Source organism: Chlorocebus sabaeus, chromosome 6, assembly GCF_047675955.1.
Source record: "Chlorocebus sabaeus isolate Y175 chromosome 6, mChlSab1.0.hap1, whole genome shotgun sequence".
Classification (NCBI taxonomy): Eukaryota; Metazoa; Chordata; class Mammalia; order Primates; family Cercopithecidae; genus Chlorocebus; species Chlorocebus sabaeus.
The window spans coordinates 465,654-491,121 of record NC_132909.1 but is presented as its reverse complement, the minus strand read 5'-3'; the positions used below and the strand labels follow the sequence as shown (position 1 = coordinate 491,121).

The following is a 25,468-nucleotide window of genomic DNA, read 5'->3' as shown; positions in this document are numbered from 1 at the left end:
CGCCTATAATCCTAGCACTTTGGGAGGCCGAGGCGGGCGGATCACGAGGTCAGATCAAGACCATCCTGGCTAACACGGTGAAACCTATCTCTACTAAAAATACAAAAAATTAGCCAGGCATGGTGGCATGCGCCTGTAGTCCTAGCTACTCAGGAGGGTGAGGCAGGAGAATCGCTTGAACCCGAGACGAGGAGGTTTCAGTGAGCCGAGATCGTGCCATGGCTCTCCAGCCTGGGCAACAGAGGGAGACTCTGTCTCAAAAAACAAAAACAAAAAAACCACAAAACTCATTTAATAAATGGACAAAAGGTCTGAATAGACAATATTCAATAAATAAAAATGCTCAATATCATTAACTATCAGAGAAATTAAAATCTTTTTTTTTTTTTTTTTTTTTTTTTGAGACAGGGCCTTGCCCTGTCTCCTAGGCTGGAGTGCAGTGGCACGATCTCGGCTCACTGCAACCTCCACCTCCAGGGCTCAAGCGAGCCTCCTGTCACAGCCTCCTGAGTAGCTAGGACTACAGGCATGTGCCACCACACTTGGCTAATTTTTGTATTTTTTGATAGAGATGGGGTTTTACCATGTTGCCCAGGCTGATCTTGAACTCCTGGGCTCAAGCCAGTCCCCTGCCTTGGCCTCCCAAAGTGCTGGGATTACAGGCATGAGCCACTACATCTGGCCAAAATATAAATCTAAACCACAATAAGATACAACTTCATACCCAGTAAGATAGCTGTAATCAGTTCTACTCCTAGGTAGCTATCCCAAAAGAAATTAAAACATGTATTCTTGGCTGGGTGCAGTGGCTCATGCTTGTAATCCCAGAACTTCGGGAGGCCAAGGCAGGCAGATTGCTTGAGCCCAGGAGTTCGAGACTAGCCTGGGCAACATGGCGAACCCTCTTCCATACAAAAAATACAAAAATTAGCCAGGCATGGTGATGCACACCTGTAGTCCCAGCTACTCAGGAGGCTGAGGTGGGAGGATCGCTTGAGCCAGAAGCAAAGGCTGCAGCGAGCTGTGGTCATGCCACTGCACTCTAGCCTGTGTGACAAAGTGAGACTCCATTTCACACAAAAAAAAAGTGGAAACAATTAAATGTCCATCAACAGATGAATGGATAAGCAAAATATGTTCTGTCTACACAATGGAATATTCTTTTTTTTTTTTTGAGACAAAGTCTCACTCTCTCACGTAGGCTGGAGTGCAGCGTGAGCTACCACGCCTGGCAACAATGGAGTATTCTTCACATGCTGGCCAGGCATGGTGGCTCACTCCTGCAATCCCAGAAGTTTGGGAAGCCGAGGTGGGTGGATCATTTGAGGTCAGGAGTTCAAGACCAGCCTGACCAACATGGTGAAACTCTGTCTCTATTAAAAAAATACAAAAAAATTAGCCGGGCATAGGTTGGACAAGGTGGCTCACACCTGTAATTCCAGCACTTTGGGAGGCCGAGAGGGGTGGATCACCTGAGGTTGGGAGTTCGAGACCAGCCTGACCAACATGGAGAAACCCCATCTCTACTAAAAATACAAAATTAGCTGGGTATGGTGGCACATGCTTATAATCCCAGCTACTCAGGAGGCTGAGGCAGGAGAATCACTTGAACCAGGAGGCGGAGGTTGCAATGAGCCAAGATTGTGCCATTGGACTCCAGCCTGGGCAACAAGAACAAACTTCCATCTCAAAAAAAAAAAAAAATTAGCCAGGTGTGGTGGCCCTCGCCTGTAATCCCAGCTACTGGGGAGGCTGAGGCAGGAGAATTGCTTGAACCTGGGAAGCAGAGTTTGCAGTCAGCCCGGATAGCTCTACTGCACTCCAGCCCGAGTGACAGAGCAAGACTCCATCTCAAAAAAAAGAAGATCCATGCTACAACATGAAACATTTTCCTAAGAGTAAGAAGTCACATACAAAAGACCACATATTGTAGGCTATTTACATGAAATGTCCGTAATAGGCAAATCTATCAGACAGAAAGTAGATTAGTGATTAGCTAGGGCTGGAAGGGATGGCAAAGATGGGGGAGTAACTGCTAATGGTATGGGTTTTCTTTTTCAGGGGTGATGAAAACACTCGAAGACTGGCTGTGGCAATGGATATACAAGTTAGTTAATATAATAAAAAAAACACTGAACTGTACACTTAAAAGTGTAAATTGTACGCTATGTGAATTATATTTCAATAAAGCTGTTTAAAAGAGTAACTGTGTCAATTCTGTAAGGGTCAGAATCCCTGGTCTAGACCCCATCTGCCATATTTCCGGTATTTTAGGACTTTATGAGGGAAATAACAGTCCTTGCAGGGCTGTGCTGAGTTCATGTAGACTTCCATTCCCTGGCACTCACCTCTGAAAGGCAGAGGGATCCACTCAGGCCAGGTGCGTGGATACTTGACATCGATGGCTGCTGGACATTAGCCATTTATGCCCATCCACACGACTCCAGCCATCTCTGTGGAATACCCATAATAATGTTTACTTTACTTGTTCACAACTTTTTAACAAAAATAAATCATTTACCAACTTTACTCCCATCCTGATAAAGTCAGTCATGTGATTGCAAGTGCGATAAAGAGTCTGATTCCATTTTGGATGGTTGCTGACAGCTTTCAAGCCCCCACCCCTTTCTCTTTCTCCCTCTCATCTGGGCATGCTAACAAGAAAGTATGAATGTTTCCTCCTTGGTGCCAGCAGGAAGTTCAAACTACGCAAGCCCCAACCCCAACGCCAATATCTAATCACAAAGAAAGCCCAGCCAAGGCCAGGTGCACTGGCTTACACCTGTAATCCCAGCACTTTGGGAGGTCAAGGCAGGGGAATCGCTTGAGCCTAGGAGTTCAAGGCCAGCTTGGACAATGTAGTGAAACACCTTTAGCCAGGCGTGATGGTGCATACCTGAAGTCCCAGCTACTTGGGAGTCCAGGAGCTCAAGGCTGCAGTGAGCTGTGATTGTGCCACTGCACTCCAGCCTGGGTGAGACAGCAAGACCTTGTCTCAAAAAAGAGAAAACAAAAACTAACAAAAATTATATAGTATTGGCCGGGCGCAGTGGCTCACGCCTGTAATCCCAGCACTCTGGGAGGCCGAGGCGGGTGAATCACGAGATCGGGAGATCGAGACCGTCCTGGCTAACACGGCGAAACCCTGTCTCTACTGAAAACTTCAAAAAATTAGCCGGGTGCGGTAGTGGGCAGGCGCCTGTAGTCCCAGCTACTCGGGAGGCTGAGGCAGGAGAATGGCGTGAACCTGGGCATTGGAGCTTGCAGTGAGGTGAGATCATGCCACTGCACTCCAGCCTGAGCGACAGAGCGAGACTCCGTCTCAAAAAACAAACAAAAAAAAATTATGTAGTATCAACTTGAAAAAGTTTACTCAAGACCTCAAAGGGCGGCCAGGCGTGGTGGCTCAAGCCTGTAATTCCAGCACTTTGGGAGGCCGAGACGGGCGGATCACGAGGTCAGGAGATCGAGACCATCCTGGCGAACATGGTGAAACCCCGTCTCTACTAAAAATACAAAAAACTAGCCGAGCGAGGTGGCGGGCGCCTGTAGTCCCAGCTACTCCGGAGGCTGAGGCAGGAGAATGGCGTAAACCCGGGAGGCGGAGCTTGCAGTGAGCTGAGATCCGGCCACTGCACTCCAGCCTGGGCGACAGAGCCAGACTCCGTCTCAAAAAAAAAAAAAAAAAAAAAAAAAAAAAAAAAAGACCTCAAAGGGCATTTGAGTAAGTGAGGAGCTAGACCAGGTACACAGATGAAAGGGCCAGGTACTGAAACCAGGACAACTCTCACTAGACCCGTAAAAGCAATGCCTTCCAAGCAAATCTCTGGAATAATTTTACTGAAGCATGACAAAATTCACATTGAAGAAGACAGCTCCTGAATATCCATGACAACTCCTTAAAAAACAAAAGGAAGAGAAGAAGAAGAGCTGGGAGTAGTTGTTTTGCCAAAAGTCAAGGATTCTCCTTAAAGTTCCAGTAGGCAAGCAACCCAGTGAAGGTACAGGAAGGACAGAGCCCCAAACAGACTTGGAGGCATATAATAGTTTAGAAGGTGGGAAAGGTGGCCTCACACATTAGCACAAGTAAGTATATCTCTTGCTGTCTTTTCAGATGGAAAAATAATTACAATTCCAAATTCACTCACACTCGCCCACATGCTTATAAGACCTACATAGTATGTGAGAAAAAAATTTTTTTGAATGATTAGAAATATAGAACTAGGCTAGGCGCAGTGGCTTACGCTTATAATCCCAGGACTTTGGGACGCTGAGGCAGGTGGATCACCTGAGGTCAGGAGTTCGAGATCAGCCTGGCCAACACAGTGAAACCCTGTCTCTACTAAAAATACAAAAATTAGGCCGGGCGCGGTGGCTCAAGCCTGTAATCCCAGCACTTTGGGAGGCCGAGATGGGCGGATCACGAGGTCAGGAGATCGAGACCATCCTGGCTAACACGGTGAAACCCCGTCTCTACTAAAAACACAAAAAAAAACTAGCCGGGCGAAGTGGCGGGCGCCTGTAGTCCCAGCTACTCGGGAGGCTGAGGCAGGAGAATGGCGTGAACCCGGGAGGCGGAGCTTGCAGTGAGCTGAGATCCGGCCACTGCACTCCAGCCCGGGCGACAGAGCAAGACTCCGTCTCCAAAAAAAAAAAAAAAAAAAAAATACAAAAATTAGCTGGGCATGGGGGCAGGCGCCTGTAATCTCAGCTACTCGGGAGGCTGAGGCAGGAGAATTGCTGGAACCTGGGAGGTGGAGCTTGCAGTGAGCCGAGATTGCGCCACTGTACTCCAACCCCGGGCAACAACAGCGAGACTCCGTCTCAAAAAAAAAAAAAAAAAAGAAAAAGAAAAAGAAATATAGAACTACAAGAATATCTTTGAGTTATCAGGGTAGAAAAATGCTGTTGTTATTGTTTTGTTTGTTTTTTTTCAGATGGAGTCTCGCTGTGGCCCAGGCTGGAGTGCAGTGGCGTGATGATGACTTACTGCAACCTCTGCCTCCTGGGTTCAAGAGATTCTCTTGCCTCAGCCTCCTGAGTAGCCAGGACTACACGTACCTGCCACCACGTGCAGCTAATTTTATATCTATATCTATCTATCTATCTATCTATTTTTTTTGAGAGAGTCTCGCTGTGTAGCTGGGCCGGAGTGCAATGGCGTGATCTCTGCTCACTGCGACCTCCGCCTCGTTCAAGCAACTCTCGTGCCTCAGCCTCCCAAGTAGTTGGGATTACAGGCATGCGCCACCACACTCAGCTAATTGTTTATATTTTTAATAGAAATGGGGTTTCACCAAATTAGCCAGGCTGATCTCGAACTCCGGACCTCAGGTGATCTGCCTGCCTCAACCTCCCAAAGTGCTGGGATTACAGGCATGAGCCACAGCACACAGCCGAGAATGTTTTGTTTTGTTTTGTTTTTTAAAGAGACAGAGTCGGCCGGGCGCGGTGGCTCAAGCCTGTAATCCCAGCACTTCGGGAGGCCGAGATGGGCGGATCACGAGGTCAGGAGATCGAGACCATCCTGGCTAACCCGGTGAAACCCCGTCTCTACTAAAAATACAAAAAACTAGCCAGGCGAGGTGGCGGCGCCTGTAGTCCCAGCTACTCGGGAGGCTGAGGCAGGAGAATGGCGTAAACCTGGGAGGCGGAGCTTGCAGTGAGCTGAGATCCGACCACTGCACTCTAGCCCGGGCGACAGAGCAAGACTCCGTCTCAAAAAAAAAAAAAAAAAAGAGACAGAGTCTTGCTTTGATGCCCAGGCTTCAATGCAGTAGCATGATCATGGCTCACTGCAATCTTGAACTCTTGGGCTCAGCAGCTATGACCATAGGAGTATGCCATCACACCTGGCTTATTTTATTTTATTTTATTTTATTTTTTTCAGATGGAGTCTTGCTCTGTCGCCCAGGCTGGAGTGTAGTGGCGCGATCTCGGCTCATTGCAAACCCCGCCTCCTGGGTTCGCGCCATTCTCCTGCCTCAGCCTCCCTAGTAGCTGGGACTACAGGTGCCAGCCCCCAATGTCCGGCTAATTTTTTGTATTTTTAGTAGAGACGGGGTTTCACTGTGTCAGCCAGGATGGTCTCGATCTCCCAACCTCGTGATCTGCCCGCGTTGGCCTCTCAAAGTGCTGGGAATACAGGCGTGAGCCACCACGCCCAGCCATTTTTTTTTTTAATGTTTTGCAGAGGTTGGGTCTCACTATGTTGCCCAGGCTGGTTTCAAACTCCTGAGTTCAAGTGATCCTCCAGCCTCAGACTCTCAAAATGCTGGGATTAAGGCATGAGCCACTGCGTCAAGCCAAAAAAATTTTTTTTCTTTTTTTTTTTTTTTTTTTTTTTGAGACAGTGTCTGACTCTGTCACCCAGGCTGGAGTGTAGTGGCATGATCTCGGCTCACTGCAACCTCCGCCTCCTGGGTTTAAGCGATTCTCCTGCCTCAGCCTCCCGAATAGCTTGGATTGCATGTGCCTGCCACCATACCCGCCTAATTTTTATATTTTTAATAGAGACAGGGTTTCACCATGTTGGCCAGGCTGGTGTTGAACTCATGACCTCAAGTCATCCGCCTGCCTCAGCTTTGCAAGGTGCTAGGATTATAGGCGTGAAACACCGCGCCAAGCCAAAGAATTTCTTAAACAACTTACAAAAGGCACAAAACATAAAGAAAAAGATTTGAAACATCTTACTATATCAAAATGAGTAATACACCATGAACATAAAAGAACATTCAAAGTACCATCTCTAGAATGGCTTATCAATTACAGAAGGGAAAAAGTGGAGGATCCCGGCGAGAGCACTTTAACCACATGACAGAAGTCTGATCACCACCAGCCTCACGTGCTTCCTGACATGACACACCAAGAAGAACATGATGTCACTCAGACAATGCCCTGCCAAAGATAAGAGTCTGAATTTAATACTGGGAACATCAACTGAACATCAAGTGACAATCTACACAACCACCAGCTGGGTCTTTTAAAAAAATATCAATTTCATGGGAAAAAAAAAAAAAAAGAAAGGGGAGTGCCATTCAAGGTTGAGGGAGACTAAAATAACATGACAAGTAAATGTAACACAGGATCCTGGATCAAAAGAAATACCCAAAAAACCATACAAACTATATCAGCTACATACAAACTATATCAGACAAGAGTTCTGTATCAATAATAAAGTACCTGGGGCCAGGTGCAGTGGCTCAGTCCTGTAATCCCAGCACCGTGGGAGGCCGAGGTAGGCAGATCACTTGAGGTCAGGAGTTCAAGACCAACCTGGTCAACGTGGCGGAACTCCATGTGTACTAAAAAGACAAATATGAGCTGGGCATAGTGGCACAATGCCTGTAATTCCAGCTACTTGGGAGGCTGAGGCAGGAAAATCACTTGAGCCTGGGAGGTGGAGGTTCCAGTGAGCCAAGATTGCACCACTGGACTCTACCCTGGATGACGGGGATAAGATTCTATCTTTGGCTGGGCGTGGTGGTTCACGCCTGTAATCCCAGCACTTTGGAAGGCTGAGGTGGGCGGATCACGAGGTCAGGAGATCGAGACCATCCCGGCTAACACAGCGAAATCCCATCTCTACTAAAAATACAAAAAATTAGCTGGGCATGATGGCGGGCGCCTGTAGTTCCAGCTACTCAGGAGGCTGAGGCAGGAGAATGGTATGAACCCGGGAGGCAGAGCTTGCAGTGAGCCGAGATCATGCCACTGCAGTCCAGGCTGGGCAACAGAGTGAGACTCCAACTCAAAAAAAAAAAAAAAAAAAAAAAACAGATTCTATCTTAAAAAAAAAAAGTATACTTTGGTGTGATAATAACACTAGTTTTGTTCAAGAATGTTCTTTTTGGTTGGGTATGGCAGCTCACACCCGTAATCCCAGCACTTTGGGAGGCCAAGGCAGGAGGACTGCTTAAGGCCAGGAGTTCAAGACCAGTCTGGGCAACATAGTGAAACCTCATCTCTATAAAAAATACAAAATTAAAAAACAAGAACGTTACTTTTCTTACAAGATCCTGGCTGAAGTATTTCAGAGTGAGGTATGATATTTACAACATACTTTCAGTAACTCAGTCAAAAAAACTAAGTGTATGTAAATATATGTCTGTACCACACCTACCTCTGCAACACCTGCTGTCTGTATGAGTGTGTGTGTGTAAAATATAAAAAGAGAACCCGGCCGGGCGCGGTGGCTCAAGCCTGTAATCCCAGCACTTTGGGAGGCTGAGAAGGGCGGATCATGAGGTCAGGAGATTGAGACCATCCTGGCTAACATGGTGAAACTCCATCTCTACTAAAAAATACAAAAAAAACTAGCCTGGCAAGGGGGCAGGCGCCTGTAGTCCCTGCTACTCGGGAGGCTGAGGCAGGAGAATGGCGTAAACCCGGGAGGCGGAGCTTGCAGTGAGCCAAGATCTGGCCACTGCACTCTAGCCTGGGCGACAGAGAGAGACTCCATCTCAAAAAAAAAAAAGAGAACCCTATGTCAGAGGTGTTTGAACCAAAGCTAACCTCCATCTTAAATGGGGACTGGGTAAAATAAGGCTGAGACCTACTGGGCTGCATTTCCAGACAGTTAACGCATTCTAGGACACAGGATGAGACAGGAGATTGGCAAAAGATACAGGTCATAAAGACCTTGTTGATAAAACAGCTTGCAGTAAAGAAGGCGGCTAAAACCCACCAAAACCAAGACGGCGACGAGAGGGACCTCTGATCCTGCTCCCACTAGCACCATGACAGTTTATAAATGTCATAGTAACATCAGGAAGTTACCCTACATGGCCTAAAAATGGTAGGCATGAATAATCCACCCCTTGTTTAGCATAGAATCAAGAAATAACCATAAATATGGGCAACCAGCAGTTCTTGGGGCTGCTCTATCTATGGAGTAGCCATTCTTTCATTCCTTTACTTTCTTAATAAACTTGCTTTCACTTTACTCTGTGGACTCACCCTGAATTTTCTTTCCTGAGATATAAGAACCCTTTCTTGGGGTATAGCTCCGGTCCCCCTTTCTGGTAACATCTATGCATGTGTTTGAGGCAGGGAGAAGAGAAAGATAAAGCTGATGTGGCAAAAAGTGTTAATAATATGAGAATCTGGATGGTTTTACAAGTGTTAAACTATTCCTGCAACTTTTATGCAACTGTGGAACTTTTCAAAATGAAAAGCTGGGTGAAGAGAGAGGGAAACAAGCAGTAGAATGGAGGAAAGTCACTTGCTGTGGGAAAAGAAAAACAGACAAAAGCTGGGTATTCAAAACGTACTTTAACAAGCCCAACTTCCAACAGCTAAATTTTTTTACTTGGCAAAAAATAAGGGACCTTTTCGGGCTGATGGTAATTTTAATAAAGGTTTAGGTTGCATTTGTCAAAACTCATCAATGGTACAGTGAAGATCTGTGCATTTCACTGAAAGTCAATTTTGGCTCAAAAAATTTAAAAAAGCACTATTGAACTTTAATTCATGGTGAGCACAGTGAGCTGTCTGAGGGAGAAGTGTTGTGATATATGCGACTTACTTTGAAATGTTTCCAAAAATAAGTGGATTCATGGATGGCTGAAAGGATGGACAGAAGGAAAGGTAAGGGATACAGTAAGTTCAGCAGATGTTAACGGGGTCTTTCACTGCACAAGTCTTTCAGCTTCTCTATCTAAACCAACATTTTCTGTCATAAAATATTGAGACTGGGAGAGTGTACAAAGGAAATAAGCCACTAAACCAAGGAAAAAGACAGCGAAATGGTCACTAAACAGGTGCAAAAATGCGGCCCTCACTGAGAACTGCGGTAAAACATGATTTTGCAATATCAAATGGAAAAACACACAGGTGATCTAACACCTGTGAGACTGAAAGGGGAAGCAGCTCAGCCCCCTGGCTCACGGCCACCAATTCAGCCGGAGGCCGACCCAAGCCTACACTGGCCCTCCCACCAGCCAGTAGAAAAGCGGTAGACTCGGGGGTTACCCCAGGGACGGACCAGGACCCGGACCCCAGCAGGCGCGGCAAAACTGTCTCTATGGGAGGGCGGGATAGAGATGCGAGCACGGAACTCACGGGTGACTCTAAGGAAAGAGCGGGGGCGTCCAGACCAGCCCGGGAGCCACCTCGCCCTCAGAGGAGTGACCCCAATCGCCACAGAGCGTCCCCACCCGCCAGGACAACTACGCCCCTGGCCAGACCCTCGCCCTAGCGAGCCCGACATGCCCACTACCCACGTGAAACCCACCCGCGGACGCGCCCCTCGCCTCCCCACAAGGACCCGGCGGGCCTCCACCCGCCAAGCCGTCCCCCCGAGGGAAACGGAGGCAGCGCAGGGCTCAGGGATGTGTTGGCACTTACAGTTGGCGGCCGGCGGCAGCCATGTTCCGGGCGATTGCGCTTGCGCGGCTGCCGGGAGACGGATGTGCGCGTGCGCGGAGTCCCCGCGCTTACCCAGCCCAATGCTGGAGCTGCCGCGGGTAGCGGGTTATTAGCCCCGTGGACTTGCCTCAGGGCGGACGCGCAGGAGTTTACTTTCTCCTATGGCCTCCGCTGATTTTTAACCCGATGCTATCATTATTTTGTTATAGAGTCTTCCTTTTACTTACTGCATAATTTCCTAAAATATTTCTATAACCTTTTTTTTGAGATAATGTTAAAATTCAGAATAAGTACACTCATTATTCATTGGCAATATAATTATTTACTGGGTGCGTGGCTCACGCCTGCAATCCCAGCATTTTGGGAGGACTAATTTGTTAAAATGACTAGATCTAAGAAATGTAAACAAAGCCAGTAACTTTCCTCTGTAGTAACAGCCGGTTGAAAATGAAAACTACACATTGTTTTCATTCTTTCAGTGATTCTCTTAAACTTTAGCATGGGAAAATTGGAAGCCTAAATATTTACTGACAGGGAAGAGAGAAATTGTGGTATGAGAAAAGGAGCAATAGGGGGTGGTTAAAACAAACGGACTGGGCTCACCTAAGGTCAGGAGTTCCAGACCAGCCTGGCCAACATGGGGAAACCCCGTCTCCACCAAAAATACAAAAATTATCCAGGCGTGGTGGCAGGCGCCTGTAATCTCAGCTCCTTGGGAGGCTGAGGTAAGAGAATCGCTTGAATTCGGGAGGTGGAGGTTGCAGTGAGCGGAGATCGCACCATCACACTCCAGCCTGGGGGACAAGAGCGAGACTTTGTCTCAAAAAAAAAAAAAAAAAAGACTAACTTATATACAAGATGGACAGTTCTCCAAAAACTGAGTGCAAAAAGTAAACTGTGCACTTATCCACATGATACAACTTACGTGGAAATAAAAGACACAAAATCTGTTATACAGAGATTCATACATAAGTAGTAAAGTAACAATAACATGGACTAGATAGATTGTCCAACCTCAAGAAAGTGGCACCTGAGGGGAGAGAGGGGAAAGAGTTGGGGAAGAGACAAAGGAGACCTCAGTTACACCTGTGATGCTTGATACGAAAAAACAAATCAAAATCTGAAAATCTGACTATATGTTAACACAGGTAAAATCTAGATGATACATGGGTGTCATCTTTATTATTTATATATTATTCTATTACTCTCCGAACCTCTCCGCAGGTTGAAATACTTCACAATTTTGAAATGAAAATTGGAAAAAAAACTCTAATCCAGAATAGTGATTAAATTGTCACTCACAATAGTGATGCTGGGAGCAACTTGGAAATCAATTAGCAAAAGCAATAAAGGATTTTCATGAAGAAAATACAAAAACCTCATTAACAGACCTAAAGTTAAGTTCAGAACACAATGACATATTATTCCTGAATGGAAAGTATTTTTTTTTAATTTCTCCATGAAGGCCTACATATTTTTTAAAAATTTTTTTTTTTTTTTTTTTGAGACGGAGTCTCGCTCTCACCCAGGCTGGAGCGCAGTGGCACAATCTCGGCTCACTGCAAGCTCTGCCTTCTGGGTTCACGCCATTCTCCTGCCTCAGCCTCCCGAGTAGCTGGGACCACAGGCACCCGCCACCATGTCCGGCTAATTTTTTGTATTTTTAGTAGAGATGGGGTTTCACTGTGTTAGCCAGGATGGTCTCGATCTCCTGACCTCGTGATCCGCCCACCTCGGCCTCCCAAAGTGCTGGGATTACAGGCGTGAGCCACCGCGCCCGGCCTATTTTTTTAAAATATTAAAATATCAGACTGGGCACAGTGGCTCACGCCTGTAATCCTAACACTTTGGGAGGCCAGGCTGGGGGAATCACCTGAGGTCAGGAGTTCAAGATGAGTCTGGCCAACATGGTAAAACCCCATCTCTAAAAACATAAAAATTGGCTGGGCACGGTGGCTCATGCCTGCATTCCTAGCACTCGGTCTCAAAAAAAAAAAAAAAAAAAAAAAAAAGATCTTCACAAAACTACTAAACAAAATTATAGCAATTCCAATTCAAAGACTCCTCCCCACCCCCGCCATCTCACAGAATAAAACAACTTAAAGATCATATGAAAAGTCCAACAGTATCTGGTTAAAAGAATAGTCAGAGGCTGGATACGGTGGCTCACGACTATAATCCCAGCACTTTGGGAGGCCGAGATGGGTAGATCACTTGAGGTCTGGAATTCAAGACCAGCCTGGCGAACATGGTGAAACCCATCTGTACTAAAAATACAAAAATTAGCCTGGTGTGGTGACGAGCACCTGTAATCCTAGCTACTCAAGAGGGTGAGGCAGGAGAATTGCCTGAACCTGGGAGGCGGAGGTTGCAGTGAGCTGAGATCGCACCACTGCACTCCAGCCTGGGTGACAACAGGAGACAGGGTGCTACTCTGTCTCCAAAAAAAAAAAAAATCAGACACCCTTTATTAGATACTAAAATGTATCATATTAAGCAGATGGGCTAAAACAGGCACTAAAACACACAAATATCAGAAGAGTAGAAGAGTATGAAAGAAGAGATGAGTAAAAGTAATCTAGTAATAAAGTTAACAATAAAGCATAACATCATTAATAATAACAAGGGTGTTTTTTCTGTTCAGTGGCAAAGAGAAATCTTTAGTGCTAAGTATTGTGCTGGCACAAGTGTATATTCTTTTTTGTAGTTTTTGAGACTGGGTCTCACTCTGTCCCCCAAGCTGGAGTGCAGTGACAAGATCTCAGCTCACTGCAACCTCCACCTTCCAGGTTCAAGTGATTCTCCTGCCTCAGCCTCCAGAGTAGCTGGGATTACAGGCACACACCACTACACCCGGCTAATTTTGGTATTTTTAGTAGAGACGGGGTTTCACCTTGTTGGCCAGGCTGGTCTCGAACTCCTGACCTCAGGTGATCCATCCACCTCAGCCTCCCAAAGTGTTGGGATGACAGGCGTGAGACACTGCGCCCGGCCACAAGTGTATATGCTTCTAGGTCACAGGTAGGCTATCTTTTTCTGTAAAAAGCACAGTAATAAATATTTTCAGCTTTGCAGACCATAAGGTCTCTGCCATGACTACCCAACTCTGCCAGATAGCAGCCTAGATAATACTAAACAAACGAGTGTGACTGCATTCCAATAAAACTTTACAGAAACAGAAGGCCCACTGAGGCCATTGTTTGCCAATCCTTGTTCAGGAATTATCTGTTTATTCTTGGGGTAGGAGATTTTCTACATCAAGATAAGCATCCCAGAAGTCATTTACAAAATGACTTTTTTTTTTTTTTTCTTAGGGATGGAGTCTTTGTTGTCTAGGATGTAGTCCAGTGACATGATCATAGCTCACTGCAGCCTTGACCTCATGGTCTCAAGCAATCCTCCCATCTCAACCTCCCCAGTTGCTGGGACTACAGGTGTACACCACCATGCCTCTAATTTTTTTAGTAGAGATGGGGTCTCACTATTTTACCCAGGCTGCTCTCAAACTCCAGGGCTCAAGTAATCCTCAGCCTCCCAAAGTGCTGGGGTTACAGGCATGAGCCACCTTGTCTGGCCAACATATGTGATCTTTTTCCGTTTTTTTTTTTTTTTTTTTTTTTTTTTTGACAGTCTAGCTTTATCGCCCAGGCTGGAGTGCAGTGGCGTGATGTCGGCTCACTGCAGCCTCCAACCTCTGCATCCCCGGTTCAAGCGATTCTCCTGTCTCGGCCTTCCCAGTAGCAGGGATTATAGGCACGTGCCACCACGGGTGGCTAATTTTTGTATTTTTAGTAGAGACAGAGTTTCACTATGTTGGCCAGGCTGGTCTTGAACCCCTGAGCTCAGGCAATCCGCCCGCTTGGGCCACCCAAAGTGCTGGGATTACAGGCGTGAGCCACAGTTGTTGCTTCTTTAATGGGGCACTCAAGGCATTTTGTTGCTGGCTCAACATCCCTTTCAGGCCCTCACTGACCTATGCCACACGGCACTTGCGCCCAGGGATAAAGAGCCGGATCAGCTTCTGCTCACCCCAGTCCTCTTGCCAGAAAAGCCCTCTGGCCTTTGTCCAGTTGCTGGACGCTGCCTCTTCTTTCTGGTTGGTCTCCTCCTCCAGGAGGCATTCGCGAACGCCCCAGTGGAGCCACACGGTCCATGCCTCTTCCACTTACTTCCCCAGGGCTCACATTCCACAACTACTAAATCAACACCGACAGACTCATAAGCAGCCCCTTCCTCGTCCTTTTTTCCCTCCGGAGCTCGGGAACGTCTGCCGGGGATGAGGGGGTCTCGCAGACCACCCCCCGCTAAGCGGAGGTTGGGGGCTGTCACCTGGCCAGGTGTCCGGGGACCGGCTCGGGCGGCTGACACCGCAGTCCACGAGAAGCGAGGATGATCCTTGGACTGTGGGCAGGATCGCTGGCAGGGGAGGCCCTGCCCGGAAGGCGGGATCTGGGGACGATCCCCATTCCTACCAGCCGCAGACGCGGAGCGCACAGGAGTCGCCGCAGCCCCAGCCCGTGCACCCACAGCGGAGCCGAGGCCGCAACTCCGGGCCTGTCGGCCGGAACCCGCAGCTGTGTCCCGGGCCGTCCAGGTTGCGGCTACCCCTTAGAGCCCCGGGCCCCGCACTACTCTGCAGTGGCTTGGAGACTCCGGGTCATCACGCCCCTCCGCCAAGGCGGAAGCTGGACCCTCCGCTGCACATGCGCGCCCACTGCGGCGCAGTCGCTGCGCATGCGTATGCTTCCACCGCCTACATCTCCCAGAAAACCCCGCGATGTGGTGCTCCACCGCTTCATCCCTCAGGTTGCGTTAGCCGCGACGATGGCGCCCTCTAGCGGCAGCAGGTAGGCAGTGGGGGTCCTGGGCGTGGCTGTATGCCCGTGTTCTGGGAGGATACCTGGCGCCGACCTTGAAGGGACCTGAACGTGAGAGGGAAAAACGCCCGTGATGCCAAGGCTTGGGCAGCGGACAGCCAAAATCCTGAAACCCCGAGATGCTCCCTGTGATTCACTTTCCAGAGGCCCCTCAAGGCCCCGACGCTGGCCCGGAGGGCGGTCGCTGACTATCTTGAGACTGAAGCTCACTTTAGGATCCTGGGCGTTCCTGTCAGTTTTTTTATGAATACAGGGAAAACCAGTGGCTTACTGACAGTTAGTTTAGAAACTCCCTGAGGAGGGCCGGGCGCGGTAGCTCGCGCCTGTAATCCCAGCACTTTGGGAGGCCGAGGCGGGCGGATCGCCTGAGGTCAGGAGTTCAAGAGTAGCCTGGCCAACATGGTGAAACTACTAAACATACAAAAAATAGTCTCTACCAAACGGGCACCTGTAGTCCCAGCTACTCAGGAAGGCTGAGACAAGAGAATCGCTTGAACTCGGGAGGCGGAGGTTGCGGTGAGCCGAAATCGTGCCATTGCGCTCCAGCCTGGGCAACAAGAGTGAAACTCAGTCGCGAAAGAAAGGGAGAAAGGGAGAAAGAGAGGGAGGAAGGAAAGAAGGAAGAAAAGAGAAAGAAAGAGTCTCTGAGGAGCAAGCAATTCCCTCAGCCAAAGAGGTAAGAACTGCAAAATAAATATTGCATTTACCTTACCCCAACATTGTATTAAGAACATTTTCAAACAGGCAGAAAATTTGAAACAATTGTGTGGGCCCGGCCCAGTGGCTCACACCTGTGCTTTCTGCACTTTGGGAGGCTGGGAAGGGAGGGTCGCTTGAGCTCAGGAGTTCGAGAACAGTCTGGGCAACATAGTGAGACCTCATTTCTAAAAAAAAAAAAATTTTTTAATTAACCGGGCTTTGTGGCACGCACCTGTAGTCCCAGCTACTCAGGAGACTGAGGCAGGAGAATCCCCTGAACCCTGGGATGTTGAGGCATGATTGTACCACTGCACTCTAGCCTGGATGTCAGGGTGAGACTCTGTCTCACAAGAAAAAAAAAAAAAGAATTGTGTGAACACCCACGTATCCAGCCCCTGGGTTAGATAATTAATATTCAACAATATATGCTTGAGCCAAGTATCCATTATTGCATTTATTTCGATAGTAATTAAACAGGGGATTGAGTGACTATGGGCCAGCCGTGGAGGCTCATGCTTGTAATCCCACACTTTGAGAGGCTGAGGCAGGAGAATCACTGGAGCACAGGAGATCAAGGCTGCAGTGAGCTGTGATTGTACTTCAGCCTGGGTGACAGAGTGAGACCCTGTCTCATAAGAGAAAACAAACAAACAAAAAAAGAGTGACTAATGGACTCAAGCCAATTAGCATCTGCTTATTAGCACATATGCTTTCTAGTTGCATAAACTGAGTCAAAAGATTTCATTTCTCTAAAACTTTGTCATTTAACTATCACAGCAGAGTATAACATACATTGCTGTATGAGGACTGCATTAGCTAATACCTGTGCGCTCTGCATGATAAACCTTCAATGCAAATCCGCTGTTTAATTACTGAAGCATATTTTGGAAGAACTGCTACAAGTACAATTCCTAGAAGCTAGAAAGAATGGCATAAACATTTAAAATAGTTTTAGTCATATACTATGAAATTTCCTTTCATATGTCTTCTACAATCAGTGTGAGAAGGTCATTGCCACCCACGTTCACCCAGCAGAGACTCATGTTCTCTAAGCTTTGCATGTCTCTATTGTTTTCTGGTTTTCTGTTTTGTTTTTTTGAGATGGAGTCTTGCTCTGTCACCCAGGCTGGAATGTAGTGGCACGATCTCGGCTCACTGCAACCTTCGCCTCCTGGGTTCAAGCGATTCTCCTGCCTCAGCCTCCTGAGTAGCTGGGACTACAGGCGTGCACCACTACACCCAGCTATTTTTTGTATTTTTAGTGGATACAGAGTTTCGCCATATTGGCCAGGTTGGTCTCGAACTCCTGACCGCATGATCCACCCGCCTCAGCCTCCCAAAGTGCTAGGATTACAGGCATGAGCCACCATGCCTGGCCTGTTTTCTGTTTTTGTGTAACAACTTACCACAAAATTAACAGCTTAAAAACCACATTTTTTTCTGCTCTTTTTTGGAAACGGAGTCTCGCTGTGTTGCCCAGGCTGGAGTGCAGTGGCACCATCTCGGCTCACTGCAAGCTCCACCTCCCGGGAAAAACCACATGTATTTATTATCTCACTGTTCTTGTGAGTCAAGAGTCTGGACATAGCTTAACTGGGCCCTCTGTTTAGGATCTCCAGAAGTAGCAATCTAGCTGTCAGCTGGCTACATTCACATCTGTAGACTTGATTGTAGAAGAATCTACTTTCACGTTCATTCAAGTTGGCTAAATCCATTTATTTGCAGCTGTAGAGCTCACAGTAGCTTCCTTTTTTCAGGCCACCAGCAAGAGTCGGTAACTAAGCCTTCTCATTTATTTATTTAGACAGAACCTCACCATACTTTGTCATCCAGGCTGGAGTGCAGTGGCGCAATCATACTTTACCACAGCCTCAACTTCCTGGGCTCAAGCATTCCTCCTGCCTCAGCATCTCAAATAGCTGGGATTACAGGCATACACACCACCATGCCTGGCTAATTTTTAAAAATTTTTTTGTTTAGCCGGGCATGGTAGTATGCACCTATAGTCCCAGTTACTCGGGAGGCTTAGGCAGGAGAATCACTTGAACCCAGGAGGTGGACGTTGCAGTGAGCCGAGATTGCACCATTGCACTCCAGCGTGGGTGACAGAATGAGATTCTGTCTCAAAAAAAAAAAAAAAGGTGGAGACTAGTCCTCACTATGTTGCCCGGGCTGGTCTCAAACTTCTGACCTTAAGTGATCCACTGGCCTCAGCCTACCAAAGTACTGGGATTACAGGTGTGAGCCACTACCATCGGCCAAGCTCTGTTTCAAAGACTTTTAACTGTTTTGGAACATCTGCAAAATCCCTCAGCTTTGCCAGATAACCTAAACTAATCATAGTGTCACAACAGGAAGTGCCACAGGTACCATCATAGAATTTTTTTTCTGTCACAGTATACAGCCCAGAAATTGAAATGTATTGTTCATTTAAATTGCATAGTTTGTTTGTTTGAGATGGAGGCTTGCTGTGTCGCCCAGGCTAGAGTGCAGTGGCACAATCTTGGCTCACTGCAACCTCCGCCTCCCAGGTTCAAGTGATTCTCCTGTCTCAGCCTCCCTAGTAGTTGGGATTACAGGTGCACGCCACCATGCCTGGCTAATTTTTTTTTTTTTTTTTTAAGTAGAGACAGGGTTTCTCCAGACTGGCCAGGCTGGTCTCAAACTCCTGACCTCAGGTGATCTGTCTGCCTCAGCCTTGCAAAGTGCTGGAATTACAGGCTTGAGCCACCACGCCCAGCTTAGCTTGCATGTTCTTTTTTTTTTTTTTGAGACGGAGTCTCGCTCTGTCGCCCAGGCTGGAGTGCAGTGGCCGGATCTCAGCTCACTGCAAGCTCCGCCTCCCGGGTTTACACCATTCTCCTGCCTCAGCCTCCCGAGTAGCTGGGACTACAGGTGCCCGCCACCTTGCCCGGCTAGTTTTTTTGTATTTTTTAGTAGAGACGGGGTTTCACTGTATTAGCCAGGGTGGTCTCAATCTCCTGACCTCGTGATCCGCCCGTCTCGGCCTCCCAAAGTGCTGGGATTACAGGCTTGAGCCACCGCGCCCGGCCTGCATGTTCTTAATAACCAGCAAATTTGCACATGTCCTGTAAGTCTGTTCATTAGCTACCCAATTGTTGAGGAGACTGGTCACTTCATATAGTTCACCCACGTCTGTGCTGGAGTCTGTCTCACAGCTGCGCATTAAGTTTTATGTAACAGCTCCCTGGCTTCCTTTTCCTCTGATTTTTTTCTGTCTGGCTTCTCCAGGCGTCACAGTTAAGGATCAGTAGATACTGAGATGGAGTTGGAACTGCAAAAGGTTTATTGGGGGACATACCTCACACCTCTATTCACACCACATGAGCTAACATCCTGTTTGTTAAAGCTAGTCTCGTGTGTTTTAGTCCTAAGGCAAGGAACAGGGAGAGGTTCTGTGTTAATTATCCACTGCTTTGTAAGAAATTACCCCAAAACATAGCAGCTTAGGCTGGGTGCGGTGGCTCAAGACCAGCCTGGCCAACGTGATAAAACCCCGTCTCTACTAAAACAAATTAGCAAAGCATGGTGGTGCTCTTCTGTAATTCCAGCTACTCAGGAGGTTGAGGCAGGAGAATCGTTTGAACCCCGGAAGCAGAGGTTGCAGTGACCAAGACTGTGTCATTGCACTCCAGCCTGGGCAACAGAGTGAGACTCTGTCACAAAAACAAAAACAAAAACAGGGGCCGGGTGCGGTGGCTCACACCTGTAATCCCAGCACTTTGGGAGGCCGAGGTGGGCAGATCAAGAGGTCAGGAGATTGAGACCATTCTAGCTAACACAGTGAAGCCCCATCTCTACTAAAAATACAAAAAATTAGCCAGGCGTGGTGGCGGGCGCCTGTAGTTCCAGCTACTCGGGAGACTGAGGCAGGAGAATGGTGTGAACCCGTGAGGCGGAGCTTGCAGTGAGCAGAGATCACGCCACTGCACTCCAGCCTGGGCGACAGAGCGAGACTCCATCTCAAAAAAAAAAGAAAAAAAAAAAGACAAGACAAGAAAAGAGAGTGAGGAGTGACTAGTAGCAGATATTGATCTGTTTTCTCATCAGCCACCTGGAGAGACTGGGCTTATTCTTATTTGCTCAATCACTCCTGGCAAGACAGATTTGGAAACAAATCCACATGCTTTGGATCTGCTTAATCCCAGCATTTTCTCTCCAGCTCTTAAAATTATGGTTTTTAAATAGACTGAACAAGCCATAATTTATTTGTTCAATGAACAATTGTAGAAGTGTAAAAATTTGCCGGGCGCGGTGGCTCAAGCCTGTAATCCCAGCACTTTGGGAGGCCGAGATGGGCGGATCACAAGGTCAGGAGATCGAGACCATCCTGGCTAACACGGTGAAACCCCGTCTCTACTAAAAATACAAAAAATTAGCCGGGAAAGGTGGCGGGCGCCTGTAGTCCCAGCTACTCGGGAGGCTGAGGCAAGAGAATGGCGTAAACCCGGGAGGCGGAGCTTGCAGTGAGCTGACATTCGGCCACTGCACTCCAGCCCGGGTGACAGAGCAAGACTCCGTCTCAAAAAAAAAAAAAAAAAAAAAAAAAAAAAAAAAAAAAAAAAGAAGTGTAAAAATTTATCTGATTTTTTTCCAGATTGTGAAACTATCATCAAAAACAAAGAGATAACCAGGAAGGAAGACATTTATCTTAAAACCATATGCCAAGCCAGGCATGGTGGCTCATGCCTGTAATCCCAGCACTTTGGGAGGGTGAGGTGGGTGGATCACAAGGTCAGGAGTTTGAGACCAGCTTGGCCAACACGGTGAAACCCCGTCTCTACTAAAAAAAAAAAATATATATATATATATATATATATATATATATTTACACACACACACACACACAAAACTTAGCTGGGCATGGTGGTATGTGCCGTAATCCCAGCTACTTGGGAGGCTGAGGCAGGAGAATTGTTTGAACCCAGGAGGCAGAGGTTGCAGTGAGCCAAGATTGCGCCACTGCACTACAGCCTGGGTGACAAAGCAAGACTCCGTCTCAAAAACAAACAAACAAAACCAAAAACAACAACAACAACAACAAAAATGCCATCCTGAAAATGGAAAGATTCACAAAGAATGAACTTCATTTCTTCACATTTGGAAGAAACCAGGACTGTAAGGTCCACTTAGAGAAGCAGAAGGAAGACCAGGAGGGATGGGTGGAATAAATGATGCTTGAGCAACACTGATTCAGGAGGGAGGCTGCAAGAATAAGAAATGCGCAGCTAATGTCAAGTAGAATTCAAGCCTTCTTCCACTAAACAATATTCTGTTTTGTTTCATTTTGTTTTGTTTTGTTTTTGAGATGGAGTCTCACTCTGTCACCCAGGCTGGAGTGCAGTGGCGCAATCTCGGCTAACTGTAAGCTCCGCCTCCTGGGTTCACGCCATTCTCCTGCCTCAGCCTCCTGAGTAGCTGAGCCTACAGGCACCCGCCACCAAGCCCGACTAATTTTTTGTATTTTTAGTAGAGACAGGGTTTCACCATGTTAGCCAGGATGGTCTCCATCTCCTGACCTCGTGATCCGCCCACCTCGGCCTCTCAAAGTGCTGGGATTACAGGCGTGAGCCACTGCACCCAGCTTTGTTGTTTTTTGAGACAGAGTCTCACTCTGTCACCCAAGCTGGAGTGCAGTGGCATGATCTTGGCTCACTGCAACCTCCACCTCCTGGGTTCAAGCAATTCTCTGCCTCAACCTCTCAAGTAGCTGGGATTACAGGCACCTGCCACCACGCCTGGCTAATTTTTGTATTTTTAGGAGAGATGGAGGTGTCACCATCTTGGCCAGGCTGGTCTTGAACTCCTGACCTCGTGATCCACCCGCCTTGGCCTCCCAAAGTGTTGGGATTAAAGGTGTGAGCGACCATGCCCAGCCCACTAATCAATATTCTTATCAGCAAACACCACTACATACATGATTCATTGTAAAACAAAGTTCAGATTTAATAAACCATAAATGCACAGGGAAAAACCCCTGAAAATCATGATTTGGGGAATGCTTTTGGTCAAAACACTCAACTTCTTAGACTTGCAAGTAGTTCAGTGTAGAAAAGCCTTATATATGAAATATACGTAGTAAATTTTTTAAGTGTAGCACAAGCCTCAGTCAATGTAAGAATTCAGGTTAGAGAGAGTTCAGTTGAATGTAAGGAATGTGGGAAAGTCTATTCAGAGCTCCTCTCATCTTTGGTTTGAGAGCACTCACAGAGGTGACAAGCCCTACAGATGTTCTGAATTGTGAGAAATCCCTGTTTATGGTAAATACTTTCTGACATCAGAGAAGTCATACTGGAGAGAGACCATATAAATGTAATATATGTAGAGAAGTCTTTAAACAGAGCTCAACCCCAGTGGTGTATAAGTAAACTCTCTCAGGAAATAGACCTTACAAATGTGTTGAGTGTTGGAGAGTCTTTATGGAGAAATATTTCTTTCAGTATGTTTCAGAACTTATACAGGAGAACAATACTATAAATGTAATCGCTGTAGCAAAGGCTGTAGATACAAATTATACCTTATTCAATATGAGACAATTTATACTTGTGGGAAATTATATATTTGCCGTGAATTTAGGAAATTCTTCTAAAGAAGTGAACACTTTTACCCTATAGCTAAGAATCTATAGAGACACCTTATAAAGGTGAACATTCAGGGAAAGGTTTTACACTTTGCTCCTCCACTACTGAAAAATCAGAGAAGACACACTGGAGAGCAAAGCGATGGATATAGTCATCATGGGAAAGGCTTCAGATGCAGCCTAGCCCTTATGATGTGATATCAGAGGACTCATACTGAGGAAAACCCCATACATGTAATTTGCGTGAAGAGCATTTGGGAGTTTTTCTCATATTATTGAACATAAGAGGACTCATACTGGAGAACACTATGAATGTAGTCAGTGTTGGCAAGCTTTCAACCGTGGCTTTTACCTTATTTGACACCAGGAAATTCATACAAATTAGAAAAACTCATTGAAAAAAAATCAATGTAGAAAAGCTATTGGTTGGAATTCCATTTTATTTGACATCAGGGATAAATTATAAAGGAGGCAAAAGCCACCATCTGTTTTTTAACTCTTAAGTACCTGAATGTAACCAGACTGCAAACTTGTGACTCCCTGCAGCCACAGATCAGCAGGGATAAGTTCTACTCTACATATGTCCCTAATTTGCCATAGAAACACCCATTTGATGGGGACTTAGGGTCTAGGCCTGATAAACAATGTCTCATAGAAATGTCTGTCATACACAGCCGGGCTCAGTGGTTCACGCCTGTAATCCCAGCATTTGGAAGGCCGAGGCGGGTGGATCACAAGGTCAGGAGATCAAGACCATCCTGGCTAACAAGGTGAAACCCCGTCTCTACTAAAAATACAAAAAAATTTAGCCAGGTGTGGTGGCGGGCGCCTGTAGTCCCAGCTACTCGGGAGGCTGAGGCAGGAGAATGGTGTGAACTTGGGAGGCGTAGCTTGCAGTGAGCCAAGATCGCGCCACTGCACTCCAGCCTGGGGGACAGAGCGAGACTCCATTTCAAAAGAAAAAGAAATGTCTGCCATATGCCTGTAATCTCAGCTACTTAGGAGGCTAAGGCAGAATAGCTGAACCCAGGAGGTGGAGGTTGCAGTGAATCGAGATCACACCACTGCACTCCAGCCTGGGCGACAGAGCAAGACTCCATCTCAAAAAAAAAAAAAAAAAAGGTTGCCATAGATAATCATGGCTGGGCACGGTGGCTCACACCTGTAATCCCAGCACTTTCGGAGGACAAAGCAGGTGGATCACTTGAGCTCAGGAGTCCAAGGCTAGCCTGTGCAACATGGAGAAACCCCATCTCTAATAAAAATACAAAAATTAGCTGTGCGTGGTGGTGCATTCCTGTAGTCCCAGCTACTTGGGAAGTGATGATTGCTTGAGGAGGTCAAGGCTACAGTGAGCTGAGATGGTACCACTGCACTCCAGCCTGGGTGACTAAATGAGACCCTGTCTAAAAAATGAAAAAAGAAGAGAAATGGTTGTCATAGGTAATCACATGTAAATGTTATCAATGGCAACAGCTTTTCTGTTTTTCTACATCACATATGAATAGAAGAACCACCAACCTTGAAGAGTGCTGCAGAAATCATACACCTTTTAGTGTCATGGGTGTCATTATGTGTATGATTTTATGATAGTCCTAGATGAGGGCTAAAGGATATGCTATCAATTTTTTTCCTGCATAATCCAAATATTATCACTCCAAACAAATCAGAGAGCTTTATACTAACTTGCCAATACTTTGCCAATGGCATTCTGCTACTTACTTAAATAGAGGCATCATAAAGAGTTGTATGTTGGCCGGGCATGGTGGCTCACACCTGTAATCTCAGCACTTTGGGAGGCCGAGGCAGGAGGATCACCTGAGGTCAGGAGTTTGAGACAAACCTGGCCAACATGGTGAAACCCTGTCTCTACTAAAAATACAAAAATTAGGTGGGTGTGGTGGCACATGCCTGTAATCCTAGCTACTCTGGAGGCCGAGGCAGGAGAATCCGTTGATCCCGGGAGGCGAAGGTTGCAGTGAGCCGAGATTGTGCCATTGCACTCCAGCCTGGGTGACAAGAGCAAAACTCCGTCTCAAAAAAAAAGAAAAAGTTGTATGTATGTTCACATTTCTAAGGGCATGCCCAGTGTCTTGGCAGGGTTAAAAAGACATCGTAGCCTGGTGAAGTACCCATACTCCAAAACTGGTGCAAACTTCACAACTTTCATTGAAAATCTCTTACAAAGGGCACAGGAGATGAGCAGCATTGGTTTCTCTTCTGAAACCCTGGACATCAGAAGATAAGTGAAGATTCCAGAAACAAAAAGACTCTGATTTCAGGATTTGATGCTCAGCAAATATATCATTCACAGATATGAGGAGAGAGTAAGCACTACAGACCTGTTAGCATTCAAAATTTGTATTCTTTCTGGAAAAGTTGCCCAAGAGAACATAATAGTAGTTTCTCACAATGGAAGTATGAGCCATGTCCCCAAAAGACATCTAAAAGGACATCCGTAGAAGCATTAGGTCATAAACGGCCAAAACTGGATACAGCCCAGCAGTCCCTCAATAATAAAATGGACAAAGTGTGGTCCATCCATAGTGGAATTCTACTCAGCAATTTACCAAACATGAACTACTGATACATGCAGCAACTTAGATGACTCTCAAACACATTGTGCTGACTGGAAGAAGCTAGACACAGAAAACCATAGACTATATGATTCCATTGATAGGAAGTTTGAGGACAGAAACAAACTTATGATGATAATCAGGATAGTAGTTAACTCTGGGAGATATTAACCAGGAAGTGGTACAGGGTTTTGGAAAGATATTTTCTGTTGACCTGTGTGATGGATTTTTATATATGGGTATTAAATATTTATATATTTAGACATACATAAAAAATCTCATCAAGCTGTGACAATTTGGACTTTATGCCTATATATATGTATATATATGTTTAAAGTTTATATAGT

General features: G+C 46.5%; 1 protein-coding gene across 15 annotated transcripts in view; it reads right to left on the bottom strand.

The window, feature by feature from the left end:
- ZNF329 (zinc finger protein 329) overlaps positions 1-15,024 on the bottom strand; it is a 34,160-nt gene extending 19,136 nt beyond the window's left edge. For 2 of the 15 annotated variants that reach the window (XM_038006447.2, XM_073015800.1), the window contains exons 1-4: positions 10,348-12,345; positions 7,183-7,304; positions 6,744-6,897; positions 2,349-2,453 (exon numbers count right to left, since the gene is read on the bottom strand). The gene's annotated coding sequence lies outside the window, so the exon portion shown is untranslated. Of the gene's footprint in view, positions 1-2,348; positions 2,454-6,677; positions 6,898-7,182; positions 10,245-10,347; positions 13,405-14,397 lie in introns of those variants that run through there. The other 13 variants (XM_073015802.1, XM_038006452.2, XM_073015803.1 and 10 more) reach the window with 9 other exon arrangements.
- Between the last annotated feature and the right edge of the window lie 10,444 nt (positions 15,025-25,468).